Genomic DNA, 15,062 nt, shown 5'->3' on the forward strand with positions numbered 1-15,062 from the left:
CACCGTGAGGAGATTAGTGGCAGAGGAGCGGAGGGTGTGGGCTGGGCTGTACAACTACTCTTCCCACCTTCAAAGCTAAAAATCACAGCTCCAAGAAGTCTTTCCTGAGTAACCTCTCATCACCCTCCCTTTTGGGTTTGCACCCTTTAAGCACCTCGTTCTAGGGCTGGGGGGATCATTTATCATTGATGGTATTGATTAAGCGCTTACTGTGTGCAGAGCATTGCACTAAGTGATTGAAAGAGTACAACAGAGTTAGAAGACACATTCCCTGCCCATAACAAGCTTACAGTCTAGAGAGGGAGACAGACATTAATAAAAAATAATCAATCAATCGTATTTATTGAGCGCTTACTGTGTGCAGAGCACTGTACTAAGCGCTTGGGAAGTACAAGATGGCAACATATAGAGACAGTCCCTACCCAACAGTGGGCTCACAGTCTAGAAGGGGGAGACAGAAAACAAAACCAAACGTACTAACAAAATAAAATAGAATAGATATGTACAAGTAAAATAGAGTAATAAATATGTACAAACATATATACATGTGCTGTGGGGAAGGGAAGGAGGTAAGATGGAGGGGATGGAGAGGAGGACGAGGGGGAGAGGAAGGAAGGGGGCCAGTAATCTATAATATATAATTTATAGATCTATACCTAAATGCTGTGGGGTTGAGGGTGGGGTGACTATCAAATGCCCAAAGGCCACAGATCCAAGTGTGTAGATTTACATCCCTATCCTTACGCTTTGCCCCTTCCCCAATCTGTAATGTATTTTAATGTCTGTCATCCACTAGACAGCAAGCTCCTTGAGGGAGGGATTGTGTCTACCACATCTGTTGTATCATATTCACCCAAGCTCTTAGTACAGTGCTCTGCACACAGTAAGGGGTCAATTCATTCAATCGTATTTATTGAGCGCTTACTGTGTGCAGAGCACTGTACTAAGCGCTTGGGAAGTACAAGTTGGCAACACATAGAGACGGTCCCTACCCAGTGGACTTGCAGTCTAGAAGACAGTCAATAAATACCATTAATTAATGAAGAAACCGACACCCAGAAAGATTAAATGACTTGCCCAAGGTCACACAACAGAGTGGTGGCAGAGCTTCATCTAATAAGACGAAGTGAGTAAAACCCGATTGTCTTCCCCATTACACAGAAACTTCTTGAAGGCAGGGATTGTAACTTGGGGAAACACACATAAAAAGTGCAAGGGCCTGGTACAGTTCTCTGCACTCAGTAGGCATTCTTTCAGTATTACTGATACTGACAATACCAACCTTACTCACATGAAGTGGAGTCAAGTGTCCTTTATAAACTAAATCTGGCTAGAGGTGTCCTGGAATGAGCAGGAGAGGGCAAAAATATGTGAACAGATGATGCAAGAGACCACTCTAAAAAGAGGGCTGAAAAATGCCTAAAAGTTGCAAGAAAGCAAATGAACAAAAGTGACCCATTTCAAAGAAGCCCTATTAGGAAATGGGTCTTCTTGAATTGAAAAAAAAAAAGCATCATCAGATCGCTGCAACTGTGATAGACTTCGAGACACATAATGGATTTAAGATTTGAAAGGTAATTTAGCTAACCTAATGGTACTAGAAAAAAATGGCGGAAAGAACACAAACTGACTGCACAACTAGCAGAGGAAAAGATGTCACATGGATGACCATGAAAAGAATGAGGCAATGATCAAAATAGATTAAATAAGAATTTCATAGGGCACTTTCTCCTTTGTAAGGATCTACCCCTTTTTAAGAAAAAACATTTCATCCCAATGTCTCTAGAAGTCTTTTAAGGATGAGTAATTGCTCTTTTTTAAAAAAAATGGATGAATTATGGGGAGATGAATGAAAATACAGCAGAAATCTTTAGGCTGCTTAATATCCAGAGGCCTGAAAACCACAGAGCTCCTCAAATACTCTTACTTTCTCCCATAAGAGAACCAACAGATTTGAATCCCTTCTTCAGGCTAATGTAGTGTCAAGTGAAAGGCAATTATATTTTTAGTCTAAAGTGAGAGAGGTTCCCATGGGTGTGTGGTATCATAGTGGCAACATGGAAGTGATGTGCTCCACACTACTCATCCCTCCCTGCAGTTCTTTGAAACTTCTCCACATAGTACACCAGACCCCATGACCTCAAGATCTCACACCCTTTATTCCCATGGCTCCCCTGAGCCCCCCTCCAACACCCTGTAGCCTCAAAGGCATCCCAATTCCTCAGGCTAACCCTGCAACCCTAACTGGACTTGCCCTGTGTGGCTTAAAACAAAACAAAAAACACCATGAACTGCTGCAGCCCACAAGCTCCTTCCCTGCCAGGCAGCTCTCTTACGGTCTGCTCCACTCACTGAGGTCTTACTGAAAGTCCTTGGTCATGTGGAAGAAAGATGAACAGCAGCATAGACGAAGTCTGGATCTTGTCTATTCTGCTACTACACTGAGCCAAGCACTTATTTATCCTATCCTGTCTGGACTGCTGCACCAGCCTCCTTGCTGACCTCCCTGTCTCGTCTCCTCTCTCTACTGTGGTCCTTACTTCACTCTGCCCCCTGGATCATTTTTCTAAACAAAAACACAAAACCTCGTTCAGTCCACATCTCCCCCCTTGCCAGAAATGTCCAATGGCTGTCCAACCACCTCTGCATCAAGCAGAAACTCCTTACCATCAGCCTTAAAGCTGTAAATCAGCTCTCCCCTTCCTGCTTTACCTAGCTGATTCCACTCCTCCCACACTAACCTGCTCACTTTACCTCAGTCTCATCTGTCTCACCACTGACCCCTTCCCCCCATTTTCCCTTTGGCCTGGAACTCCCTGCCCTCCTCATAGAGAAGCAGCATGGCTCAGGGGAAAGAGCACTTACTTGGGAGTCAGAGGTCATGGGTTCTGATCCTGGCTCTGCCACTTGTCAGCTGTGTGACTTTGGGCAAGTCACTTTACTTCTCTGTACCTCTGTTACCTCATCTGTAGAATGAGGATTAAAACTATGAGCTCTCTGTAGGACAGCGTGATTACCGTGTAACCCCCCAAGTGCTTAGAACAGCACTTTGAACATAGTAAGTGCTTAACAAATGCCATCATTATTACAGACAACAGTCCACATCTACACATGTTCAATTTAAAAAAAAAATCACATCTCTAAGAGGCTTTCTTCTACTCCCTTTCCCTTCTGCATCATCATGCACCTGGATCTGTACCCTTTAAGCACTTGATATTCACCCTACCCTCTCACCCCTAGCACCTTTGTACAGATCTAGACTTTGAGCCCCATACGGAACAGGGGTTGTGTTCAACCTGATAACTTTGTATCTACCTCAACACTTAGAAGAATGCTTGGCACATAGCAAGCACTTAATACCATAATTATTATATCAGTAATTTATTTTAATGTCGGTCTCCCCCACTAGACCCTTCTCAAGGTCGTACCTGGAGAGTTTCCAAAACTCTACCAGTCTCGGCTAAGGGAGGGAGAGTCAAACAGAGGCCTACCCCCATTCCAATCCTAGCTTGAGCAGTGGCTAGTGAGTGGAAGGGAATCTGCTACAAGTCAAAACTCACCCGTGCCGGGCAGCAGAGGCATGGAAGATAGTTGAGGGCAGAGACTTAAGTTTACTGTGTGGAAGGCGGCAATGGTAAACCACTTCCGTATTTTTACTGAGAAAACAAAATGGATACACTACCAGAAAGATTGCAGATGGAGAGCTGGGCGTTCTGGGAGAGATGTGCCCGTGGTGCCGCTATGGGTCGGAAATGACTTGACGGCATAAGACAAGATCCCCACTAGGCTGTAATCTCCTCATGGGCAGAGATTGCATTCACCAACTCTTTTGTACTGTACTCTCCCAAGCATTTAGTATAGTTCTATGCACATAGTAAGTGCTCAGATACCATTGATTGATTGGACCTGGATAGTGACAGATGTAGTTTTGTTAGAGGCCCCGTTTGGGGACCCACATAATGAACACATCCATTAGATAGACCAATACAGTTTTGGACTTCTCCAGCCTCTGATTCTCTTCTCTTCCTACCCACTCCCTCCTTCCACCCCTGCCATTTTGTCTATTAGACTGGGGAGTCTCCTCAGTCAATAGTAGCTAAGTGTCTACTGTGTGCAGAGCACTGTACTAAGTGCTTGGGAGGCACGATCCCCTGCCCTCAAGGTGTTTAGTCAAACGGAGGAGTCTCCAGGCAGCCCTCAGAGACCAGGAAGACTGGCACCAGAGTAAGGAGGACAATACAGTGATCACTTAGTCATCTGGAACCTCAGGGAATCCACAATGGGGGTGTTATTTGCAAAAGAGGTGTTTTGCTGGCTTATGAGATTATCTGACTGTCCTATCAAGTCTACCAATCCCGAGGTAAAGACAATTAACTTTTTTAATGGAATTTATTAAGCGCTTACTATGCGCAAAACACGGTTCTAAGCACTGGGGAGGTTACAGGGTGATCAAGTTGTCCCATGGGGGGCTCACAGTCTTAATCCCCATTTTACAGATGAGGTAACTGAGGCCCAGAGAAGTTAAGTGACTTGCCCAAAATCACACAGCTGACAATTGGCGGAGCCAGGATTTGAACCCATGACCTCTGACTCCAAAGCCCGGGCTCTTTCCTACTAAGCCACGCTGCTTCTCAGTTGTCCAACATGAAGCCTCCTCTCCCTCATATGATGCAGTTTGAAGCTACCTGGTACCTACCTCCCCCATGCGTGGTGCCACCTCTCCCGGCCAATCATAGCCAACCTGATACCCACCTGCCCCCCTCTCTGGGTTGCACCTGGAGAGTTTCCAGTACTCTACCAGTCATGACTGCGGGAGGGAGAGTCAAGCAGAGGCATACCCATTCCATTCCTAGCTTGGGCAGTGGGTAGTGAGTGGAAGGCCATCTGCTACAAGTCAAAACTCCGCTGTGCTGGGCATCAGCATCATGGGAGAGTCAAGGGCAGAGAGTCAGGCTTACTGTGTGATAGGAGACAATGGTAAACCACTTCCGTATTTTTACCAAGAAAACTCTATGGATATACTACCGGAATGATTGCAGATGGAGGTGGGGCATTTTGGGAGAGGCGTGTCCATGGTGCCGCTTATAGGTTGGAGAAAACTCGACAGCGTAAGACAGGACAAGACCCATCAGCCACACGTGGCCCCACTGCTTCCTGGTCTGGAGAGTGTCTCTGACTCAGACTGCTACTGGCCCTGGGGGATTTATTTTTAATTTTTAAATAAAAAGATAACAAACACGAGGCTTCTCTCAGATGCTTTCCCCACTCTGACAAATGGAGATATGGACCTTTGAGCTGGTACAAAGCCTGGAGGTAGAGAAGCAGCATGGCCTAGTGGATAGACCACTAGCCTGGGAGTTGGCAGGACCTGGGTCCTAGTCCTGGCTAAGCCACTTGTCTGCTGTGGGACTTTGGACAAGTCACTTCATTTCTCTGTGCCCCAGTTACCTCATCTATAAAATGGGGATTAAGACTGGGAGCCCCACATGGGACAGGGACTGTGTCCAACCTGATTAGCTTGGCTCTACCCCCAGTTCTTAGGACAGTGCTTGGCACATAAATACCATTAAAAAAAAGTGGCAGTAGCATCAGTAGCTCTCCTTCGGGTCTGGCTCCTCCTCCTCCCGCAGTGCTTTCCTCACTCCTGGCTGACAAGTGGGGTGACGGGCCTCGGGCAGCATGAACCCTCCCCAGGAGCTAATACGGAGCCACTTTGCTTTTTGCTTTGAAGGGAGGGACGAGGACCTTTCCTCCCCCCACCATGCAGGCACCCACAGAGCCGCTCACCCACCGAGCCTGGCATCAGCAGCTCTCCGTGATCCCCGGCTCCCTCCCTTCCTGCAGCGCTAAGCCCCCGGCCAACAAGTGGGGAGACAGACTTCCCAGCCTGAACCTTCTCAAGGAGCTGGGAGAGCCCACTAAGCCAGAGGTCAGTTCCAGGGTCGTCCATGCATACTTCCATATCAGAGGAGAGCACACGTGCTCCCTTGGTCAGCCTGGGTTCCTTCCTTCCCAGCTTCAGAGAAAGTCCCATCTCCCTCTTCCCCGCTGCCTCCCCCTGTTCACAAAACCAGACAACTTGATAATTCAAACTCCAGAAAGATCAACCATTAGGCATTAAGAATCACCGATTGTCATATCATCTTGAAGGGATTTCACCTGAATAACATATCTTGGAGCAAAGGGTGCCAAACCAGCATGGACCTCACTCAGGCCAACCACTAGCTTAATGGGAGAACACAATCACGTGGCCAAAAATCTCAGTCTGCACAAGCTAAAACAAGCAAATTTTTGGCAATACTGAAATATGAAAAAAAATGAACAGACTGCTACTTCCAATGCGATTTGAGTAAAAAGGTAACTAGCTGTGGTTGTGCTATTAAGGAACATGTAGTTTCGGGTTGGCACTACAAGCAATTATTTTAATCACAGCTGACCTGAACAAGGGATGATGTGAGGTCTTTTTACTATTTCTTAAGCTCTTAAAACAGCAAAGGGCAGAAAATTCTCTAGGAATTGGGTATGGCTGTTGGGCCTGAGAAGCTCAAAGAGGAAGGAGCAAATTAGAGAACTTCTTGGAGAGAAAGGTAAGGGTGAGAAGAAAATGGAAATAAAGTAAGACTCTAGACTGTAAGGTCCCTCTAAACTGCAAGCTCACTTTGGGCAGGGAATGTGTCTGTTTACTGTTCTATTGTACTCTCCCAAGCACTAAGTAAGCACTCAAATACGATTGAATGAATAATAATGTTAGTAAATTTCAATGTTGTGCTAGTAGTGTGGCTAAATGGTCTAAGGCCCTTGATTAAGCCTTCAGTCTCTCAGGGGGCATGGTATCACATAATAACAATGATAATAATGGTATTTGTTAAGCACTTACTATGTGCCAAGCACTGTTTTAAGTGCTGGGGCAGATACAAGGTTATCAGCTTGTCCCAGGTGGGGTTCCAATTCTTAATCCCCATTTTCCAGATGAGGTAATTGAGGCACAGAGAAGAAGTGACTTGCCCAAAGTCACACAGCTGACAAGTGATGGAGTGAGAATTAGAACCCACAACCTCTGACTCCCAAGCCTGTGCTCTTTCCACTAAGCCATGCTGCTTCTCTATCACATCCCATCGCTACCGTGGCTTTTTTTTTTTTTTTTTTTTTTAAGAGAAGCAGCTTGGCCTAGGGGAAGGAGCACAGGCCTGGGAGCCAGAGGACTTGGGTTCTAATCTCAGCTCCATCACACCTGCTGAATGACCCTGGGCAAGTCACTTAGCTTTTCCGGGCCTCGGATACCTCACCTGTTAACTGTGAGCCCCGTGTGAGACAAGGAATATGTCCAACCTGATTAGCTTGTAGCAACCCCAGTGCTCAGAACGGTGCCTGACACTTTGTAAGCATTTAACAAAAAAGGAAAGTGAGCTTAGCGAAAGATGAAAAAGAAAAGGAAGAGCAAAAGAAGAAACCAAAGGAAAGTAGGTAGTTGGGGACGTCAAACGTAAGTATGGCTTGTGTCTGAAGGGTTGTTATCAATTGAAATAAAGTTCCCTTATTTTGGAGATATTTTTATGTGATGCAGTCTCTCATCAAAAATAACAGATGGGTGTCGGGCCTCAGACTTCAGGACCAAGAATCTGCATAAAGGAATCGATTCCAATCATAGTAGCTTGCGCAGCTTCATTTGCCGCCAGCCGTATTTCTGACGGGGCACGGAGTGCAACCAGTAAATGGGTAGAGGGGCAGCACATTGCAAAGTACACCCAAAGCTTTTTTATGGATGGAAAATCTGGAGACCTCTGGCAAAATCAGAATCTACATTCAATTCTACCTTAAACCCATGCCCCACCACCAATTCAACCCTTGATTCTCTTCAAAAAGTCTCTTAAGATACTTTGGGCAATAGTAGGATGGCAACCACAGGATCAAAAGTAGGAGCTAATACTGCATAAATCATTTTCCAAATTAAATGGGTTCATCAGAAATGGATCTTGCAGACCCTTTCCAATTTACAACGAACATACATCTTCCTCTGGCTTTTAATCAATTCTCAATTATTTGGGAGCTAATTGTTCAGTTTGGGGGATTATTCAAACCCCTTTCTTGTCCTCTTTATTACCACCATTTATAGAGCTTCCTACAGTGCCAAGATGATGCTGTTCTTGCTGTAGAGAACACGGTATCCACAAGAGTGAGTGTCTTTAGAGAAAATGTCTTGCGTGAAAATACGGCAGGGCTCCTTTTCTGGCCCCTTTTCATTTGGTGCGAGCATTGCTTGGACAGCAACAGTTAAGAGGGGAAAGGTCTGTCCTACTCCTAGCAGGACAGGAACTGGAGTTGTTTCTGCTGTAGTGGTGATGCTTTGCATTTAGTCATCCACACTCTCTCACCGCCCCACACTGAGTCCAAAGGTAACACATTGCCAGATGGCTGGTAAGGAGAACAGATAACCTGTGGTCACAGAACAGGATGTCTGAGGCTTCAACAGCAGCAAAATAGCACCGTGCCTTCACCCATTTTATAAACCACTGTTGAATAAGATTTACAGAGTAACTTAGTAAAGATGGAGGGAGTGGGGAGAGCAGTAGGAGAAAGCCACGGTCGGGGGAAGGAGGGGAAACAAAAGAAACAAAAAGGAATTGCCCTTTGCCCTATTAGACAGACCAGATTCAGAAAAATTGCAGAAGCACCAGAACATTGCATATGCAGGTGAAGACAGGTGTTTCAGTAGGCATCACCACATCACCAGACACTTCTGACTCTGAGCAGATTTGAGAAGCAGCATGGTCTGGTGGATAGAACACGGGCCTGGGAGACCAAAGGACCTGGGTTCAGATCCTGGCTCTGCCACTTGTCTGCTGTGTGACCATGGGCAAGTCACTTCACTTCTCTATACCTCAGTTACCTCATCTGTAAAATGGGGATTAAGACCGTGACCCCATGTGGACTGTGCCCAATCTCTTTAGTTTGTCTCTAACCTAGTGCTTAGTACAGTGCCTGGAACATTGTAAGCACTTAATGAATACCATAAAAAAAAAAAAAATCCAGAGGGACTGAACCCAGCAAGTGATGGCCCAAACCAGCCTACTGCTTCAGTGAGAAAAACACCTCCCTAAAATAAAATGCATCCAACACCAGTCTCTGATTCCCCCCTCCCTAGGACACAGTGCTGTGACAGATTCCCGTCATCTCACATTTTCCACTGCACATTAGCAAAACCAGAAGCTGAGCAGGGAGGAAAGTAAACTCAAATCACTCCTTTTCATTACTTTGTTCCCAGCTCCTGAAAGTGGGTCTGAAGAGAAGGAGACTGCTGCTAAGGACGGAAATGAGGATTGGGGTTCCGTGGGTCTCAGTGAGCAAAGCTAACCTTGTCCCACCTTGTTATCGATTAGCGAGAATTGACTGGATGCATAATACCATAATAAATACAAAGGATTACTGACTCAGAAATATTTTATCAGCTAACAGTCATACTCCCCAGAGACGTGAAATTAACTTTCCTTAATATTGGCCCATAATTGGTCTTAACTCTCCTATCCTAAGCAATGGGAGCCACAGATGGAAAAGAAACTCCCCCTCCCCCGCCTCCCCACCTTAGATTAAGTCTCTCAAGAGCAGGGATTATAATAATAATGGTGGTCTTTGTTAAGCATTTACTATGGGCTAAGCACTGGGGAGGATATAATGCATTCAGGTAATAGTCCATTCAGAACAGTCTACTGTCATCTGCATTATATTGTACATTTCTGAGGACATGTATCTTTCTTTAACTTAATGTTTCCCAAACACTTATTGCAACAGTCTCCATACAGAATCAATCAATGGTGATTCCCAAAGACCAGAAAAGACACACTGCTATATTTTCACAGGCACAGAGTGACACTCCCACAAATGTAATCTCACCCTCACAGGAGTTGTCTTCAGGTCAAAGGACAACTCTAAACCCTGTGCAGAGCACTGTATTGGATACCTAGGGGTACACCAAAGCATAAAATGCAATCTCTGCCCTGAAAGCCTAATGAAGACACCAACATAAATAGATGAATACACTCTATAAGGACATGTGGATAAACACTGGCTAAAGACTAGGACGGTATGATTTATCATCTTATATTTCCTCACATAATACAATTATGCAATAATATAATTACATAATACAATCAATAAATACGATTGAATGAAATTATTTTGTGAGACTAATAGACAGTTAAGGATTAAGCAAATTAAATCTACCTTTTTTATGGTACTGGTTAAGTGCTTACTTGGTGCTGGACATTGTACTAAGCACTGGGACTAGATACAAGCTAATCAGGTTGGATGCAGTCCACATCCCACATGGGACTCACAGTAATAATAATAATAATGGCATTTATTAAGCACTTACTATGTGCAAAGCACTGTTCTAGTATCAGTATTAGTCCCCATTTTACAGATGAGGTGAGGCACAGAGAAGTTAAGTGACTTGCCCAAGATCACACAGCAGACTAGTGATGGAGCCAGGATTAGAATCCATGTCCTTCCAACTCCCAGGCCCTCGCTCTATCCACTAGAACCACACTGCTTCCTTTTAAAACATTTTTCTTTTTCCAAAACACAAACACCATCTGAAACCATTTGAGATAAAGGAATTTATAAGTTAGGAAATGAAGAGTTAAAAAACAAATGTACATACATGAGAAGTGACGATATTCCTGAGCTACTTTAAATCGAAGTATATTTAGGAAGCTAGTTTAGTAAAATGAATCTAACTAGAAGAAGAAGAAACTTAGATTCTTCAACTATTCGGCTTCCCCCTTACCCCAAAGTCAGCCTAATAATGACTTGACTTTGTATAAAACATTTTTATTATTCCAAAGTGCTATCACATCAGTTCTTTTAGACTGTGAGCCCACTGTTGGGTAGGGACTGTCTCTATATGTTGCCAACTTGTACTTCCCAAGCGCTCAGTACAGTGCTCTGCACACAGTAAGCGCTCAATAAATACGATTTATTGATTCACATTTTATCTTCAACATCCCTGGGAGGTATTGCCATTACCAGAGTAGATGATGTATTTGTTAGGAAAGTAGGAATTAGAATGCTAAAAAAAATTCAAATCTTTAAATTGGATTTTGGTTTTACTTATGAGCATTTTGACAAATGTCAAAGATGGGAGTCCCTTTGGTAGCTCTGGGGTAGATACAAGGTAATCAGGTTGTCCCACATGGGGCTTACAGTCTTAATCCCCATTTTACAGATGAGGTAACTGAGGCATAGAGAAGTTAAGTAGCTTGCCCAAGGTCACACAGCAGACAAGTGGCGGAGCGGGGATTAGAACTCATGCCTTCTGACCCCAAAGCCCATTCTCTTGCCACTGAGCCATACTGCTTCTCTAAGTAACCTTCCTCATTTCTCTCCCCATCCCCACCCTAATCAGCACTGGCTTCAACCTCCCTACCCTCTTCCCCTCCTCCATTTTTCTTTCCCTGTTTTTGCTGGGCGATGGCGATGATGAAGAAACGTATGGGACAGGAGAAGCAGGTAGGAAAGAGGATATTAGTGCTGGGGAACCTCTTAGGTTTAGACAGTTAATGACAACTTGAATTTGCCCAGCACATCTATTTCCCAAAGAGCTTTCAAATCAATGATCTCATTTTATGCTCACAATACAGCATTCCTGTGAGGTAGGAAGAGGGAGATAGCCCCATTTTACAAGTGAAGGACATAAGGCCTAAAGAGGTTAAGATCACAGCAGGCCTGTGGCAGAGCAAGCACTAAGACCCAGGTCTCCAGACTGCCAGACACGTGCGTTTTCCTGAAAGACATCTTTGTTTATTCATCTAATTAAAGCATCTATGCACCATGTCTGACATTTTCCTTGTGAAATTTAATTTTTTTTAAATCATGGGAAGTAGAGCCACTTGAGGGGATTTTAACAATGGTTTTTTTTTACAATATATCTCTATGCCAGGATACTGCAGAAATTGTGAAGATTTTTCACTTGGCAAAACCTCCAGCAAGATTTTTAAATAGTATAGTGTGTAGTTATATATATATATAATTTTAATGTCTGCCTCTCCCAATAGATTGGATGCTCCTTGAGGGCAGGGATTATCTACCAACTCTACTGTACTCGTCCAGGATCTGAGTACAGTGCTCTGCACACAGCAAATGCTCAATAGTTACCACTGATTGATTACACACAATATATCTAAAATTCCTTGAGGGCAGGGATCATGTCTACTTACCCTATTGTACTCTAGGTGTCCATTACAGTAATCTGTGCAAAATGAATGCTCAATAAAAAATATTAACAGATTTGTGTTTGAATAATTGTGCTGAACCCCACAGGAAGTTCATACCAGTTCTAGTTAAATTAGAAATTAAAGACAAATCCCCCAGTTCAGGAGATCAACATTTTTTATAGGAATGACACAATCACCTTGCCCCTGCTGACCTTTCCTCACTGATCTCCTACTATAACCCAGCCTGCACACTTTCCTCCTCTAAGGCCAACCTACTCACTGTACCACTCTCTCATCTATCTGGCCTCCAACCTCTCACCCACATCCTGCCTCTGGCCTAGAACGCCCTCCTCTTCACATCCGACAGACAATCCCTCTCCCCAACTTCAAAGCCTTACTGAAGGCACATCTCCTCCAAGAGTTCACTGACTAAACCCTCATTTCCTTTTCTCCCACTCCCTCCTGCATCACCCTTGCACTGGATTTGTTCCCTTTATTCACTCCTCCCTCAGCCCCACAGTATTTATGTACATATCATTATTAATGTATATTAATGTCTGTCTCCTCCTCTAGACTGTAAGCTCATTGTGGGCAGGGAATGTGTCTACCAACTCTATTATATTGTACTCTCCCAAGTGCTTAGTACAGTGCTCTGCACACAGTAAAAGCTCAATAAATACAGCTGATGACTTACTAAGAGCAAGTTGATATAACTTTGACCGTCTTCGAGTTACTCTGATGTTCTTACCGAAGGAGTCAAATGTTGGGAGATTGTCAAAATAAGCAGAGAATTGCATATGTTTACCACCACATGTGAAAAAGTGTGAATGAGGTGAGGGGGTAGAGAACATCGATCCGTGTGTCTCCCTGTAGTTCACTTTCAACCCTCTCCCAAAGACCTTGAGCAAGCAAACAGCGCTCCAAAGGGGAGCCAAATGGGAACTGGGCTGCTCCCAATTATGGTCCCTAGGTTAGAACAACATGGACTTGAGCTAATCTCTTTGTAAAAGGTCAAAGTCTCTTGAATTTGTTTCCCCTCTCGGGCTGACAAAGCATGAATTTGCTGGAATTCAGGGAATGGCATAAGGCCCTTCTGATTAATCAGAAGAAATGCCATAGTGAGTCAGACCGATAGTCCATCGAGCCCCATCTTCTGGGTCTGACCATGGCTACAAAGGACTGCTTGGAGAAGCTTGAGAAGCAGCATGACCTGCCTAGTGGAAAGAGCACTTGCCTGGAAGTCAGAGGGATCTGGGTTCTAATCCCGGCTTCATCACATATCTGCTGTGTGACCTCGGGTAGGCCACTTAACTTCTCTGTGCCTCAGTCATTCATCTGTAAAAGGGGGATTAGGACTGTGAAACCCATGTGGGACAGGGACTGTGCCCAACCTGATGACCTTGTCTCTACCCCAGTGCTTAGAACAGTGCTTGGCACATAGTAAGCACTTAACTAAGACCACAATTATTAGGAACAGTGTGATGGTCACACTCCTCAACATTCATCTTTATGGTTATCGAAATATCATCTAAAATCCCTTAGTAGCTGAGAAGCAGCGTGGCCTAGTGGAATGAGCACAGACCTGGAAGACTGAGGATCTGGGTTCTAATTCCAGCTCTGCTACTTGCCTGCTATATGATCTTTGGCAAGCCACTTTACTTCTCAGTGCCTCAGTTTCCTCATCTATGAAGTGGGGATTCAATACCTGTTCTCCTTCCCGCTTAGACTGTGAGCGCTGTGTGGGACAGGGACTGTGTCCAACCCGATTATCTTGTATCTATCTACCCCAGTACTTAATACAGTGCTTTTTATGGTATTTGTTACCTCCCCCACCATCCCCCCGTCTTACCTCCTTCCCTTCCCCACAGCACCTGTATATATGTTTGTACATATTTATTACTCTATTTATTTTACTTGTACATATCTATTCTATTTATTTTATTTTGTTAATATGTTTGGTTTTGTTCTCTGTCTCCCCCTTCTAGACTGTGAGCCCACTGTTGGGTAGGGACTGTCTCTATATGTTGCCAACTTGTACTTCCCAAGCACTTAGTACAGTGCTCTGCACACAGTAAGCGCTCAATAAATACAATTGATTGTTGTGTTAACTATGTATTGACCACTGTTCTAAGCTCTAGGGTAGTTAAAAGTTAATCAGGCTGGATACAGTCCCTGTCCCACAAAGGGCTCACAGTCTAAGTAGGAGGGAGAAGAGGTAATAATAATAATAATAATAATAATAATAATAATAATAATAATAATGTGATTTGTTAAGCACTTACTATGTGCCAAACACTGTACTAACAGCTGGGATAAATACAAGATAATTAGGTCCCATCAGGTCCCCCTCCTCACCTCCCCGCCTTACCTCCTTCCCCTCCCCACAGCACCTGTATATATGTAGATATGTTTGTACATATTTATTACTCTATTTTACTTGTACATATTTATTCTATTTATTTTATGTTAATATGTTTTGTTTTGTTGTCTGTCTCCCTCTTCTAGACTGTGAGCCCGCTGTTGGGTAGGGACCGTCTCTATATGTTGCCAACTTGTACTTCCCAAGCACTTAGTACAGTGCTCTGCACACAGTAAGTGCTCAATAAATACGATTGAATAAATGAATATGGGGCTCACAGTCTAAGTAGAAATTGAATCCCCATTTTGCAGTTGAGGAACCTAAGGCACAGAGAAATGACTTGCCCAAGGTCACACAGCAGACAAGTGGCAGAGCTGAGATTAGAACCCAGATCCCTCTGACTCCCAAGTCCATACTTTACCCACTGGGCCCCACTGTTGCCCAACTGCTTGGCACATAGTAATTGCTTAACAAATACCACACCATTGTTGGGT

The 15,062-nt window shown here is 44.2% G+C and overlaps 2 non-coding genes across 2 annotated transcripts; both read left to right on the forward strand.

The window, feature by feature from the left end:
• Window positions 1-3,410: 3,410 nt before the first annotated feature.
• On the forward strand, window positions 3,411-3,550 carry LOC119948418. Its single transcript, XR_005456814.1, has one exon. It is a non-coding gene; the product is annotated as a small nucleolar RNA SNORA7 (small nucleolar RNA).
• A 1,207-nt stretch (window positions 3,551-4,757) lies between these two features.
• Window positions 4,758-4,895, forward strand: LOC119948341. The gene has a single exon (XR_005456743.1). It is a non-coding gene; the product is annotated as a small nucleolar RNA SNORA7 (small nucleolar RNA).
• The last annotated feature ends 10,167 nt before the right edge of the window (window positions 4,896-15,062 follow it).

This window comes from Tachyglossus aculeatus, chromosome X4, assembly GCF_015852505.1.
Source record: "Tachyglossus aculeatus isolate mTacAcu1 chromosome X4, mTacAcu1.pri, whole genome shotgun sequence".
NCBI classification, from domain to species: domain Eukaryota; kingdom Metazoa; phylum Chordata; class Mammalia; order Monotremata; family Tachyglossidae; genus Tachyglossus; species Tachyglossus aculeatus.